Source organism: Ovis aries, chromosome 9, assembly GCF_016772045.2.
Source record: "Ovis aries strain OAR_USU_Benz2616 breed Rambouillet chromosome 9, ARS-UI_Ramb_v3.0, whole genome shotgun sequence".
Taxonomy (NCBI): domain Eukaryota; kingdom Metazoa; phylum Chordata; class Mammalia; order Artiodactyla; family Bovidae; genus Ovis; species Ovis aries.
Window position 1 is genome coordinate 55,062,153 of NC_056062.1, and position 15,253 is coordinate 55,077,405.

At 39.2% G+C, this 15,253-nt stretch overlaps 1 long non-coding RNA gene across 1 annotated transcript in view; it reads right to left on the reverse strand.

The window, feature by feature from the left end:
* The window catches only part of LOC132657179 (uncharacterized), a 43,300-nt gene extending 28,356 nt beyond the window's left edge, over nucleotides 1–14,944 (reverse strand). Inside the window, exon 1 of the long non-coding RNA XR_009594963.1 lies at nucleotides 5,300–14,944. This is a non-coding gene — a long non-coding RNA (uncharacterized LOC132657179). The remainder of the gene's footprint in view (nucleotides 1–5,299) is intronic.
* Nucleotides 14,945–15,253: the final 309 nt, after the last annotated feature.

Consider the following 15,253-nt stretch of genomic DNA (forward strand, 5'->3'; position numbering starts at 1 on the left):
AACAGAGCCTCTGCTTCTCTTCAACAGTTTTCCCGTTGTCTTTGTCTGGAGTAGAAACAAGCCCTGACAGGATACGACTTATCATTTGCCCAGCTTCTCACACCAGACAGATGGCTCGGCCACATTGAGGTCCATCGGTGTCAGGAGCCAACCTCCATGTTGTAAACTCTCTGCTTGGTTGAAACTATTCATTCCAGGAACAAATTCTACAAATCTCTAATTCTACTGATGGAGCCCAAAACCACATGTTTGAAAAGGAGAAAAGCAATTCAAGTATAATTGCTACAAGTCTACTTCACCTCCATCATTCACCTGCTGATTTAGGTAGTAAAAATTATTTTATTTCCTAGCCTCATTTTTCCATATTCATGTATATTTCCCAATCCAATCATTGCTTTTCATAAGAAGATGTATATGGCCCACAGCCTCTTAATTCTCAATATCAACAAAACAAAAACTCCTTGACATAAAAGTAGATTGTACATATCCATGAAATACATACTAAATGGCCCTGCTTTGACTTTTGCTGAGCTGAACTTGATTACCTATGCCTTCTGCTTTTGTGAAAGTTATTAAAGGAAATCATCTTGACACTCATAAGTGCTTTTGGTAAAAAAAGTGTACATTACATGGTACAGTAAGGCTGTCATCTATAAGTTTAGCCTTAACCTAAGTTTTCCCTAAGATGGAACATTTCTCATTTTGTTCTCAAGGTATATCTTCATCTCTAAACTTAGGCTATTATCTTGTAGCTCAGTTTCAGTAACTGCGTTCTGCCCTAGTAAAGCTGTATCTTTTCTATTAAGTCTTTGTGCTGCCTTGGCTAGTTATTAGAGTGCTGCCCCAAGCTCTAGTCCTTGTGATTGAACAAGGTCTATCTGGCATTAGCTAAACTTCTCTGAGATAGACTCTTCCTACACAAGAGTTCTCAGTCTAGTATTCTCTTTGCATTTCTTGGCCATTGCCACACCTTCTTCAGAGCCTTCTAATTTCCTTCCAATCACATACTTTAGAGGCTTTCCAAAAAAAATCTCCACACGTCAGGGGGCCGATGTGACCCTAAGAACCTACGTTCCTAAATTCAATCTGTCCTACCATTCCACAAGCCCACAGTTCTAGCACAATACTTCTTTTTCCTGGAAAATGTTTTGGTGCTGAAATATGAAAACTAAAGGAAAAGAAGAAAATATGCACAGGAAGAAATTTTTTCAAAAATTCTATCCAAATATCTTTTTCTTTTAACCCCAAAGAGCAGAAGCTACCATTTGTTAGGCACATAGTTTGTTCTGATTTTTTTCTTTTTTAAAAGTTTATTTATTTATTTTAATTGGAGGGTAGTTTCTTTACAATATTGTGGTGGTTTTTGCCTTACATCCACCTTACCTGCCTTCTGAGAAATTTGTATGCAGGTCAAGAAGCAACAGTTAGAACCCAACATGGAACAATGGATTGGTTCCAAATTGGGAAAGGAGTATATCAAAGTTGTATATTGTCACCTTGCTTATTTAACTTCTATGCAGAGTACATCATGCAAAATGCCAGGCTGGATGAAGCACAAGCTGGAATCAAGATTGCCAGGAGAAATATCAATAAACTCAGATATGCAGATAACACCACCCTTATGGCAGAAAGTGAAGAGGAACCAAGGAGTCTCTTGATGAAAGGGAAAGAGGAGAGTGGAAAAGCTAGCTTAAAACTCAACATTCAAAAAACCAAGATTGTGACATTCAGTCCCATCACTTCATGGAAAATAGATGGGGAAACAATGGAAACAGTGACAAACTTTATTTTCCTGGGCTCCAAGATCACTGTAGATGGTGACTGCAGCCATGAAATTAAAAGACATTTGCTCCTTGGAAGAAAAGCTGTGAAAAACCTAGATAGCCTATTAAAAAGCAGAGACATTATTTTACTGACAAAGGTCCGTCTAATCAAAGCTGTGGTTTTTCCAGTAGTCGTGTATGGATGTGAGAGTTGGACTATAAAGAAATCTGAGTGCTAAAGAACCGATGCTTTTGAACTGCGGTGCTGGAGAAGACTCTGAGAGTCCCTTGGACTGCAAGGAGATCAAAGCAGTCATTCCTAAATGAAATCAGTCCTGAATATTCATTGGAAGGGCTGATACTGAAGCTGAAGCTCCAATCATTTGGCCACCTGATGCGAAGAACTGACTCCTTGGAAAAGACCCTGATGCTGGGAAAGACTGAAGGCAGGAAGAAAAGTGGGCAACAGAGGATGAGATAGTTGGATGGCATCACTGACTCGGTGGACATGAGTTTGAGCAAGCTCCAGGAGTTGGTGATGGAAAGGGAAGCCTGGCAGTGCTGCAGTCCATTGGGTTGCAAAGAGTTGGACACGACTGAGTGACTGAACTGAATTGAACTAACATGAATCACCCACTCTCTTTTGAAAATAGAGTGAATAGTTCTAATTTGAATCTGATAAATCAAAGAACAAAACAATCTAAATATTTTAATAAATGAGTATATCATTTCTGTGATACTCATTTTATCTCCTTGAATCTTTATACAAGTTTTTGAGTTTTGCTGATGACTTTGCACATAGTTATTTCTATTTATCATGAGAATTTATTGCATGCCTATTATAGCCATAACTTTTCCCAAGCATTTCACATGTACTGCCTCACTCCATCTCTTATCAGATCTCTGAGACAAGATCATCATCACCATTTCATAGATGAGAAAATTAAAACACACAGCTCCCAAAGGCATCTTATGTCAAATGAACTTTTAATACAAACATTCTGGATGGAAAAGGAAAAGGAGACCAAATCATTAGTATAATAATGTTGACCTAGTGCATAGTGATGCTATGAAAAAATACATATGTGTTTTATTTAAACAAATGCAACTGCCAGACACTTTTCTATTATTAAATAAATACCCATAATTAACAAATATCAACTCAACCCTCAGAACAATATGCTAAATACTATTATTATCTCCATTTTACAGATGGAAAAACTGAGACAAAAAGAAATTATAGCATGTTCGAGATAACTCAGTAAGTGGTGAAGCAAAATTTCAGATCCTAGCAGTCAGGCTTCGCTGTTCCTGTACATCACCATTCTGCTAAAATTAAAGACAAGACAGCATAGGCAAGTCTGTATAGAGCAATAACCAGTAATGTAATACTTCATAATGCTTTCCATACATCTGAGATTTTTGACTTTGGCATATAGCTTATTTCATTGAAAATAACAATGCTTTATGTGTCTTTGCTCAGGTTTTTAGAAAGAAAAGGATGAAAACCAATGACTGGCAATGGGAGTTAAAATGAATGTTCATGGGATTTCTCCCTTGGGAAAGATATTTTCTAAAAATGTATTATTCATTGTGGGGGATTATAACATCTGAGCAAAACATATTCATAGAATTATTAAATTTGAAATATGAGGTGTAAAAAAGAGAATACTATCCAGAAGTATTTTTCTGCAGAAAAATTTTATCACCCTAGCTTCAAACCTTCAGCTCATGCATATTTAGCATTAGTGAAGAGCTCTTCATTTTTAAAGAAGTAAAATAAACTCCATTTCATGTGATGCACTAGTAAGGTGGCACCAGAATACACATTTTGAAACTTATCATTTTCATCTTTCTACATTTTTGTAACTCCTTGCTTCTCCTTGGGAATTTGTTTCTTTAAATGCTTTATTGGTTGGTGTCTGCCCCCTGTGGTAAGCTAAGGAGGCAGCAGCCATAATACATGGGTTATGTGTATTTCAGTTCAGGTTACAGAGTATGTATCATTGGGGACCCCAGTATTTCAGCATAAAATCAATCCTGACACTTTGGGCTTTGTAAGGTGGGGCAATGCCAGTGGAGGATGAGGGGAGGGGAACATAGCACTCAGGATGCCCCAAGCTTCTGAAGGAGCTAGAATATTGTAGGGTCTGATGGTGACAGATTTCCTAGGCATCAGTGACTCTGGCTGTATAAATGCTGGTCCAGAATTATGGGATAATCATCATGGGCCTCAGAGCTTAGTACTTTCTTGGGCACCTGGGAGAACTTATGTATTTAATATTTCACTTGATTTTCACAAACACCTTTCCAACTATATAGTTCAGTTGCAGAGCTACCCTGAAATCAAACACAATATATATTTTTTTGTCCAAAATGCTAACATTGAGGCAGTGCCATTGTTAAATCTTGTTATTGATATAGTGAATGTATTTGCAAGCATCCTTGAAGAATCTGCCTGCAATACAGGAGACCCTGGTTCAATTCCTTGGTCAGGAAGATCCACTGGAGAAGGGGTAGGCTACCCACTCCAGTCTTCTTGGACTTTCCTTGTGGCTCAGCTGGTAAAGAAACCACCTGCAATGCGGGAGACCTGGCTTAGATCCCTGGGTTGGGAAGATCCCCTGGAGAAGGGAAAGGCTACCTACTCCAGTATTCTGGCCTGGAGAATTCTATGGACTGTATGTCCATGGGGTCACAAAGAGTCGGACACGACTGAGTGACTGTCACTTCACTGGAGAGAGTAAGAGGTTAAAGGAGGTGAGTAAGGAAGACTATATCAATGCTGAATCTGAATGAATATATTTCACCACTATTCTGGGTTTGTAATTTATTTTTTTAACTTTTTATTTTATATTGAAGTATATTTGATTAGTAATGTTGTGTTAGTTTCAGTTGTACAGCAAAGTGATTCAGCTATACATGTATATCTATCTATTATTTTTCAAATTCTTTTCCCATTTATGTTGTTAGGTAATATTAGGTAATTAATTAGGTAATATGGAACAGAGTTCCCTATGCTATACAGCAGGTCCTTGTTGGTTATCCATTTTAAATACAGCAGGAATTGATTTTTTTTATAGAGACAATATGCTAGTTATGGTGGTGAAACACCATTGACTTCCACTCAGAAATGTGAATTAAAATATTTGATTCTCGGCGAGAACAAGATGGCAGAGGAGTAGGTGGACATGGAGTACATTTCTCTCCACGGATACATCAGGAACACATCTTCAGATGCAGAAGTACATGCAGAACACCATCTGAGAGCGGACAGGAGTAACTGACCAGTGGAAAAGAATATATAGAACCACGCACAACTCAGTAGGAGGAAGGAACTAGAGGGAAAAACAGAAGTGTTGGTAGGACTGGACCTGCCCTCAGCGAGTGGGGGAACTGAAGCAGGGGTCCAATCGCCACATCAGGGCAATGGTCTGAGTCAGAGGAAGAACATTTAAGGCTGAGAGTGAAACAACTGATCTGTGACAGCTAAATGGAATGAGAATCAGACAGTCCTTGCCACAGCCCATACATACCCTGGGCAGGGACGCAGGTCCTCTGGAAGGCACAGCGGCTGGGAGCTGGAGTTTAGGGAATGTGGAGCAATCCCAGAGCGAGGGCTGCTGTTGACTGGGGAGAGACAGACTGAGGTGATGTGAGGGAGGAGATTGTTGTGGGAAATGCCTGTGGAGGAAAGCCAAGCAGCTATGGAAGCAAGGCAATACTGCTGAGTCACGCAGAGTGGGTGGAGCCATCCCCAAAGCCTTTCTTTCCACAGGCCAGCATTGGGAGCTAAACAATAGAGAGGCTGGCCCACCAAACCTCTGACGCACTGAACTACAGGGTATGGCCCCACCCAGGGTGCCCCTTTAAGTGCCTGATGCTCTGATCTACAGAGCAGGACCCCAACCAGGGGTACCCTCTATGTGCCTAACATGTGGAACAGAGAAGGACCCCAGGCAAGGGAGTCCCCTAAGTGCCTAAACAGGCAGAGCTACAGAGAAAGACTAACCAAAGAGGCCTTCTGAATGCCAGCAACAAGAGGTTCGAAAAAAAGACTCTGATAGGGCCATAAATCCTACAGCAGAGACAGTCCATGTCCCTGCACATTTGGCACCTTCAGGATCTCCACAAGCCAAGCAGCTGTGCCACCTACACACTCAAAACTCTCACTGGGGAAGAGCTGCCACAGGCAAAAAAAGTCTTGCGCCTAAGCGCACAGGGTCGCTTTGGTCTTGTCCGACTCTTTGCGGCCCCGTAGACTGCGGCCTGCCAGACTTCTCTGTCAGGGACAGGGAATCTCCAAGCATGAATACTGGAGCATATTGGCCAATACTGGTTGCCATACCCTTCTGGAGCACTATATTTTCTGCTGCCCTAGCCGCCAACTCCCCTGAGTACCTGGTGCTAACAGAATCCCTGCAACCCAAGCAGCTGCACCACCTCCACACCTGGCTCTCACAGGGGCAAACCCAAGTCCTCCAGGGCAGCCTCAGGAGCAAACCCCAGTGGACGACCCACGTGCAGATGTGGAAGTAAAACCACACGTGAAACCCAGGGTCACTGTGGCTAAAGAAGAAGACCCAAAACTTTCCCACAGGCTGTACAAGCTGCAGATTAAATACACACAATCAACTAGGCAGACTCTCTGCCTATGGAATATATAAAAGGTCGCTGAGAGCTTCCACAAAAGAAAAAGCACTAGTTCTGATAGCTGTGGACATTGGAAGCAAGAACACACAGGAGTAGGTCCAGATTAGACTCTGAGCTGCACCCACAGCGGGTCCAGAGATCAGCACAGTGTTGGAGGACATCCGAGGGAGGTGAGGTGGACTGTGACTCCAGTGAGAGAAAGGACTCTGACAACAGTGACTCAAGAAAAACATTTATTATTCTTATGTTTTGACTTGTTCTATAGATTTTTTCTTTTTCTTTACTTTTCCCCCCTCTCTGCTGTAGTTGTCAATTTTATTGGCACTATGAAATATAATTAAGCTTTTGAGCATTTTTCCCCCCCAATCACATTTTTTATTGTTGTTAAAAATCTCTGCCTTTACATTGGGGCTTTGCAGTTCTATGGAGTTTTCCTTTTTTTCTTTCCTCTTTTTTTAATTTTAATTTTTTTAACCTATTATTACTTTTTCTACATTTATTCCTTTGTTTGCTTGTCCTACTGTTCTTTTCCCCTTGCAGTTAATCTTTAATGTATATACATCTTCTTTACCTACCTCTATTTAACTTTCCATATCTATTCTTTATTTCTTTTCTTTCTTTCCTTTCCTCTTAACATATTTGTCAGTTCTATTTTCATTGTTTTATTTCCCAATTGGCACCTTGCTTTAGTTTTGTTTTCCTGTTTGTGCTTTAGTTAGTTTTGTTCTGGCAGATACAGCTTTTGGTTTCCTTTGTTTGCCATGTCAATCTCTTGCACCTTATTTTTGTTAGACTGTTTTGATTTTGCTTATGGGTGTATATGTATGTGTGTATTCAGTCACACTTTTTTATTGTTGTTATAAAACTGCTACTACATTGGGGTTTTGCAGTTCTGTGGAGTTTTCCTTTTTTTCCAATTTTTCTTTCCTTTTCCATTTTTTTCTTCTTTTCTCTTTTTTATAATTTTAATTTTTGACTTTTTAGGCGTATTATATTTTTTCTACATTTATTCTTTGTTTGCCTTTCCTACTGTTCTTTTCCTCTTGCAGTTAATCTTTAATGTATATAAATCTTCTACATCTACCTCTATTTAACTTTGCATAGCTATGCTTTCTTTCTTTCCCTCTTAACATATATGTTAGATTTGTTTTCATTGCTTTATTCCCCACTTAGCTCCTTGCTTTAGTTTTGTTTTCCAGTTTGTGCTTTAGTTAGTTTTGTTCTTAACTGATAAATATAATTTTTTATTTCCTTTGTTTGCCACATCAATATACTGTATTTTTGTTGGGCTGTTTTGACTTTGCTCATGGTTGTATATGTATATGTGTGTAGTCCATTATTTTAATTATTAATTGCCTGATTTTGTAACTGTCATTTGTCTGGGGTTCATGTTTGGTTTCCCAGTTTTTGGGTGTTTGTTTCAATCTCACTTAATGCCATAACAAACCACTTGTGGAATCTTCATTCCTGACCAGAGATCAAGCCCTGAGCCTTTGGAGTGGGAGCACTGACTCCAAGACCCTAGACTACCAGAGAGCTAGGGAGTACCAAATAGTGAGAACTCACACAAAGGAAACCACTTGAACACAAGACCCAGCATCACCCAACCACCAGCAGCACCCTGTGCAGGACAACCCATCTAAACAACAAGGAAAATAAACATACAAACCCAATCATCAGCAGACAGGATTACCATCTCACTCAGCCTTGCCAATCAGAGGAAAAATAAACAAAGAAAAACTCAGCACAAATATCACCTTATATGATAGCTTACACAAACCACTGGACCAACCTTAGGAGGGCAGAAATCAAAAGGAAAAAAAGAATTCAACCTTGAAGCCTGAAAAAAGGAGACCTCAAACACAATAAGTTTAAACAAACAAACAAACAAAAAAAAACAATGAAAAGGCAGAGAAATGCTACACAAATGAAGGAACAAACTAGAAACACAGAAATCCAAATAAATGAAGAGGAAATAGGCAAACTACCTAAAAAAGAATTCAGAATAATGATAGTAATGATCAAAAACCTTAAAAACAAAATGGAGAAAATGCAAGAATCAATTAACAAAGACCTCAGAGAAGGCAATGGCAACCCACTCCAGTACTCTTGCCTAGAAAATCCCATGGGCGGAGGACCCTGGTAGACTGCAGTCCATGGAGTCGCTAAAAGTCAGACACGACCGAGCAACTTCACTTTCACTTTTCACTTTCGTGCATTGGAGAAGGAAATGGCAACCCACTCCAGTGTTCTTGCCTGGAGAATCCCAGGGATGGGGGAGCCTGATGGGCTGCCGTCTATGGGGTCACACAGAGTTGGACACGACTGAAGCGACTTAGCAGCAGAAGAAGAATTAAAGAATAAACTTACAGAGACAAACACAATTACTGAAATTAAAAGGACTCTAGAAGGAATCAATAGCAGAATATCTGAAGCAGAAGAATAAATCAGTGAGCTGGAAGATAAAGTGGTGGAAATAACTTCTGAAGATCAAAATAAAGTAAAAAGAATGAAAAGAACTGAGGATAGTTTCATAGACCTCTGGAACATTATCAAACACACCAACATTCGAATTATAGGGGTCCCAGAAGAAGAAGAGAAAAACAAATGGTATGAGAAAATTTTTGAAGAGATTATAGTTGAAAATGTCCCCAACATGGAAAAGGAAACAATCAACCAAGTGCAAGAGGCACAAAGAGTCCCATTCAGGATAAACCCACAGAGAAACACACCAAGACACATACTAATCAAACTAACAAAGACTAAACACAAAGTAAGAATATTAAAAGCAGCAAGGGAGAAGCAACAAGCAGCATACAAGGGAAATCACATATGTTAACCAGTTGATCCTTCAGCAGAAACTCCACAGGCCAGAAGGGAATGGCAGGATATATTTAAAGTACTGAAAGGGAAAAATCTACAGCTAAGATTGCTGTATGTGGCAAGGAAATCACTCAAAATTGATGGAGAAATAAAAAGCTTTTCAGACAAGCAAACGTTAAGAGAATTCAGTACCACCAAACCAGCCTTACAACAAATGTTAAAGGGACGTATATAGACAAGAAAGGCAAGAGAAGATCTACAAAATCAACCCCAAACAATCAAGAAAATGGCAATAGGAACATATATATCAATACTTACTTTAAGTGTAAATGGATTAAATGCTTCAACCAAAAGATACAGACTGGCTGAATGGATACAAAAGCAAGACTGATATATATGCTGTCTACAAGAAACCCACTTCAGACCTAAAGACACATATAGAATGAAAGTGAGAGGATGGAAAAATATATTCCATGCAAATGGGAAGCAAAAGAAAGCTTGAGTAGCAATCCTCATATCAGATAAAGTTGACTTTAAAATAAAGAAGGTTACAGGAGATAAGGAAGGACACTACATAACTACATCGATCAAGGGATCAATCCAAGAGGAAGACATCACAATTGTAAATATCTATGCACCCAACAAAGGAGCACCTCAATACATAAGACAAACACTAGCAGACATAAAAGGAGAAATTGACAATAACGCAATCATAGTAGGAGACTTTAACACCCCACTCACACCAATAGACAGATCATCAAAAGAGAAAATTAAGGAAATACAAGTCTTAAATGATGGATGAGATGAGATGGATCTCATTGATATCTTCAGGACATTCGATCCAAATGCAGAAGAGTACACCTTTTTCTCAAGTGCACATGGAACATTCTCCAGGATAGAAGCACATCTTGGGTCACAAATCAAGCCTCGGTAAATTTAAGAAAATTGAAATCTTATCAAGCATCTCCTCCAACAATAACGCTATGAGACTAGATACCAATTAGATGAAAAAAACTGTAAGAAATACAAACACATGGAGATTAAACAACACATTTCTACATAACCAACAGGTTACTGAAGAAATCAAAAACTTTCTAGAAACAAATAACAATGAAAACACAACAAATCAAAACCTATGGGATGCAGCAAAAGCAGTTCTAAAAGGGAAGTTTACAATCCTACCTCAAGAAACAAGAAAAACATTGAATAGACAAAACAACTTTACACCTAAAATAACTGGAAAATGATGAACAAAGGAAAAAAAATTAATAGAAGGAAAGAAATCATAAAGATCTGAGCAGAAATAAATGAAAAGAAATGAAAGAAACAATGGTAAAGATTAATAAAACTAAAAATTAGTTCTTTGAGAAGATAAACAAAATTGACAAACCTTTATCCAGACTCATCAAAGAAAAAAAAAAGAGAAGAATCAAACCAACAAAATTAGAAATGAGAAAGGAAAGGTTACAACAGACAATGCAGAAATACAAAGGATTATAAGAGACTGTTATGAACAACTATGAAAACTAAGATCATGGCATCCAGTCCCATCACTTCATGGCAAATAGATGGGGAAACAGTGGAAACAGTGTCAGACTTTATTTTTTTGGGCTCCAGAATCACTGCAGATGGTGACTGCAGCCATGAAATTAAAAGATGCTTACTCCTTGGAAGGAAAGTTATGACCAACCTAGATAGCATCTTCAAAAGCAGAGACATTACTTTGCTGACTAAGGTCCGTCTAGTCAAGGCTATGGTTTTTCCAGTGGTCATGTATGGATGTGAGAGTTGGACTGTGAAGAAAGCTGAGCACCGAAGAATTGATGATTTTGAACTGTGGTGTTGGAGAAGACTCTTGCGAGTCTGTTGGACTGCAAGGAGATCCAACCAGTCCATCCTAAAGGAGATCAGTCCTGGGTATTCATTGGAAGGACTGATGTTGAAGCTGAAACTCCAATACTTTGGCCACCTGATGCAAAGAGCTGACTCATTTGAAAAGACCCTGATGCTGGGACAGATTGGGGGCAGGAGGAGAAGGGGATAACAGGGGATGAGATGGCTGGATGGCATCATCGACTTGATGGACATGGGTTTGAGTGGACTCCGGGAGTTGGTGATGGACAAGGAGGCCTAGCATGCTGCAGTTAATGGAGTCGCAAAGAGTCAGACACGACTGAGTGACTGAATGGAACTGAACTGATGAACAACTATATGGCAATAAGATTGATAACCTGAAAGAAATGGACAGATTCCTAGAAAAGTTCAATCTTTCAAGACTGAGCCAGGAAGAAATAGAAATTATGAACAATCCAATTACAAGCAGTGAAATTGAAGCTGTGATCAAAAATCTCCCAAAAAACAAAAACCCAGGACCAGGTGGCTCCACAGGAGAATTCTGTCAAACGTTTAGAGAAAAGCTAATGCCTATCCTTCTAAAGCTCTTTCAAAACACTGTAGAGGAAGGAACACTTCCAAACTCATTCTATAAGGCCCCCATCACTCTGATACCAAACCAGACAAAGACAACACACAAGAAAAGAAAACTACAGGCCAATATCACTGATGAACATAGATGCAAAAATCCTCAATAAAATTTTAGCAAACAGAATTCAGCAACACATCAAAAAGCTCATACACCATGATCATGTTGGATCTATTCAAGGGATGCAAGGATTCTTTAATATATGCAGATCAATCAATATGATACACCATATTAACAAATTGAAAGATAAAAACCATATGATCATCTCAATAGATACAGAAAAACCTTTGACAAAATTCAGCACCCATTTATGAGTAAAACTCTTCAAAAAATGGGCATAGAAGGAACCTACCTCAACATAGTAAAGGCCATATATGATAAGCCTACAGCAAGCATTATTCATAGTGGTGAAAAACTGAAAGTATTCCCCATAAGATCAGGAACAAGACCAGGGTGTCCCCTTTCACCACTATTATTCAACATAGTTCTGGAAGTCCTAGCTACAGCAATCAGAGAAGAAAAAGAAGTAAAAAGAATCCAGATAGGGAAAGAAGGAGTAAAGCTCTCACTGTTTGCAGATGATGTGATACTGTACATAGAAAACCCTAAAGATAACATCAGAAAATTACTAGAGCTAATCAGTGAATTTAGCAAAGTTGAAGAATATAAAATCAATGCATAGAAGTCACTTGCATTTCTATATACTAACAATGAAAAATCAGAAAGAGAAATTAAGAAATCAATCCCACTCACCATTGCAACAAAAAGAATTAAATATCTAGGAATAGATATTTGTGTACAAAAGAACTGTACACAGATAATTATAAGACACTAATGAAAGAAATCAAAGATGACATAAACAGATGGAGAGCTATTTCATGTTCCTGTGTAGGAAGAATCAATATTGTGAAAATGACTACTACCAAATGCAGTCTACAGATTCAATGCAATCCCTATCAAATTATCAATGGCATTTTTCACAGGACTAGAACAAAACATTTCACAATTCATATGGAAACACACAAAAAAACAAATATCCAAAGCAGTCTTGAGAATGGAGTTGGAAGAATCACCCCTCCTGACTTCAGATTATACTACAGAGCTACAGTCATCAAGACAGTATGGTACTGGCACAAAAACAGAAATATAGACCAAAGGACCAAGATAGAAAGCCAAGAAATAAATCCATGCACCTATGGGTACCTTATTTTTGACAAAGGAGGCAAGAATATACAATGGGGCAAAGACAGCCTCTTCAATGAATGGTGCTGGCAGAACTAGACAGCTACATGTGAAAGAATGAAATTAGAGTACTTCCTAACACTATACACAAAGATAAACTCAAAATGGATTAAAGACCTAAATGTAAGACAAGAAACTATCAAACTTTTAAAGGAAAACATAGGCAAAACACTCAATGACAAGATCCTTTATGACTCACCTCTTGGAGTAACAGAAATAATAACAAAAGTAAACAAGTGGAATCTGATTAAACTTGCAAGCTTTGGCACAGCAAAGGAAACCATAAGCAAGGTGAAAAGACAACCCTCAGAATGGGAGAAAACAATAGCAAATGAAACAACTGACAAAGGATTAATTTCCAAAATATACAGGCAGTGAAATGGCAACCCACTCCAGTGTTCTTGCCTGGGGAATCCCAGGGACAGGGGAGACTCGTGGGCTGCTGTCTATGGGATCACGTGGAGTCAGACACGACTGAAGAGACTTAGCAGCCTCAGCATACCACTCAATGCTAGAAAAATAAGCAACTCAATAAAAAAGTGGGAAAAAGACCTAAACAGACATTTCTCCAAAGAAGACATACATATGGCTAACAAACACATGAAAAGATGCTCAACATCACTCTTTATTAGACAATACAAATCAAAACTACAATGAGATATTACCTCACACCTGTCAGAATGGCCATCATCAAAACATCTACAAACAATGAATGCTGGAGAGGGTGTGGAGAAAAAGGAACACTCTTGAACTGTTGGTGGGAATGTAAATTGATACAGCCACTATGGAAGATGGTATGGAGATTCCTTAAAACCACCATATGACCCAGAAATCCCACTCCTAGGCACCAAAACTGAGGAAACTGATTTTGAAAAAAATTGGTTTACCCTGAGGAAACCAAAATTGAAAAAAGCACATGTATCCCATTGTTCACTGCAGCACTATTTACAATAGCTAGAATATGGAAGCAATCTATATGTCCATCAACAAATGGATGGATAAAGAAGTTGTGGTACATATACACAGTGGAATATTACTCAGCCATAAAAAGGAACACATTTGAGTCAGTTCTGATGAGGTGGATGAACCTGGAACCTATTATACAGAGTGAAGTAAGTCAGAAAGAGAAAGAAAAATATCATATTCTAACACATATGTATGGAATCTAGAAGAATGATACTGAAGAACTTATTTACAGGGCAACAATGGAGAAACAGACATAGAGAATAGACACGTATATGGGGAGAGTGGAGGAGAGGGTAAGATGTATGGGAAAAGAGTAACATGGAAACTTACATTACCATGTGTAAAAGAGATAGCCCACGGGAATTTGCTGTATGGCTTAGGAAACTCAAACAAGGGCTCTGTATCAACCTAGAGGGTTGGGATGGGGAGGGAGATGGGAGGGAGGTTCAAAGGAGAGGGGATATATGTATACCTATGGCTGACTCATGTTGACGTTTGACAGAAAACAGCAGAATTCTGTAAAGCAATTATCCTTCAATAAAAAATAATAAATTAAAAATAAAAAAAATATTTGATTCTAATTAAGCATCATTGGCAGAAGCAGGCCAGCTTGCAGCCTTGTGAAGAAGTGAAAGGCAATATACCAACCAATGCAGCTAAGAGTCTTGGATGCAACCCCAGGTCTCTCACTCATCTGCTGCATGGCTTGAGGTAAGTTGCTTGATTTCTGTGCAATTGCAGTGGCCATGTAATAGGGCTGATGGAGTCACTGTGTGTGAAAACTTGGAGAAGTTTTAAAGTCTGTGAAGAAGGCTGAGCGCCGAAGAATTGATGCTTTTGAACTGTGGTGTTGGAGAAGACTCTTGAGAGTCACTTGGACTGCAAGATCCAACCAGTCCATTCTGAAAGAGATCAACCCTGGGATTTCTTTGGAAGGAATGATGCTAAAGCTGAAACTCCAGTACTTTGGCCACCTCATGTGAAGAGTTGACTCATTGGAAAAGACTCTGATGCTGGGAAGGATTAGGGGCAGAAGAAGAAGGGGACGACAGAGGATTAGATGGCTGGATGGCATCACGGACTCGATGGACGTGAGTCTGAGTCAACTCTGGGAGATGGTGATGGACAGGGAGGCCTGGCGTGCTGCGATTCATGGGGTCACAAAGAGTCGGACACGACTGAGTGACTGAACTGAACTGAACAGAGGCAACAGATAAATGCCAGGGTGCTCCCAGGAAGTGTCCCTCCTAAGAATCGTCCTACTCTAAGACACTTGGAAAGCAGCAGGGAAATGTGACTCAGAGGCTTGATATTTGAAAGGGAG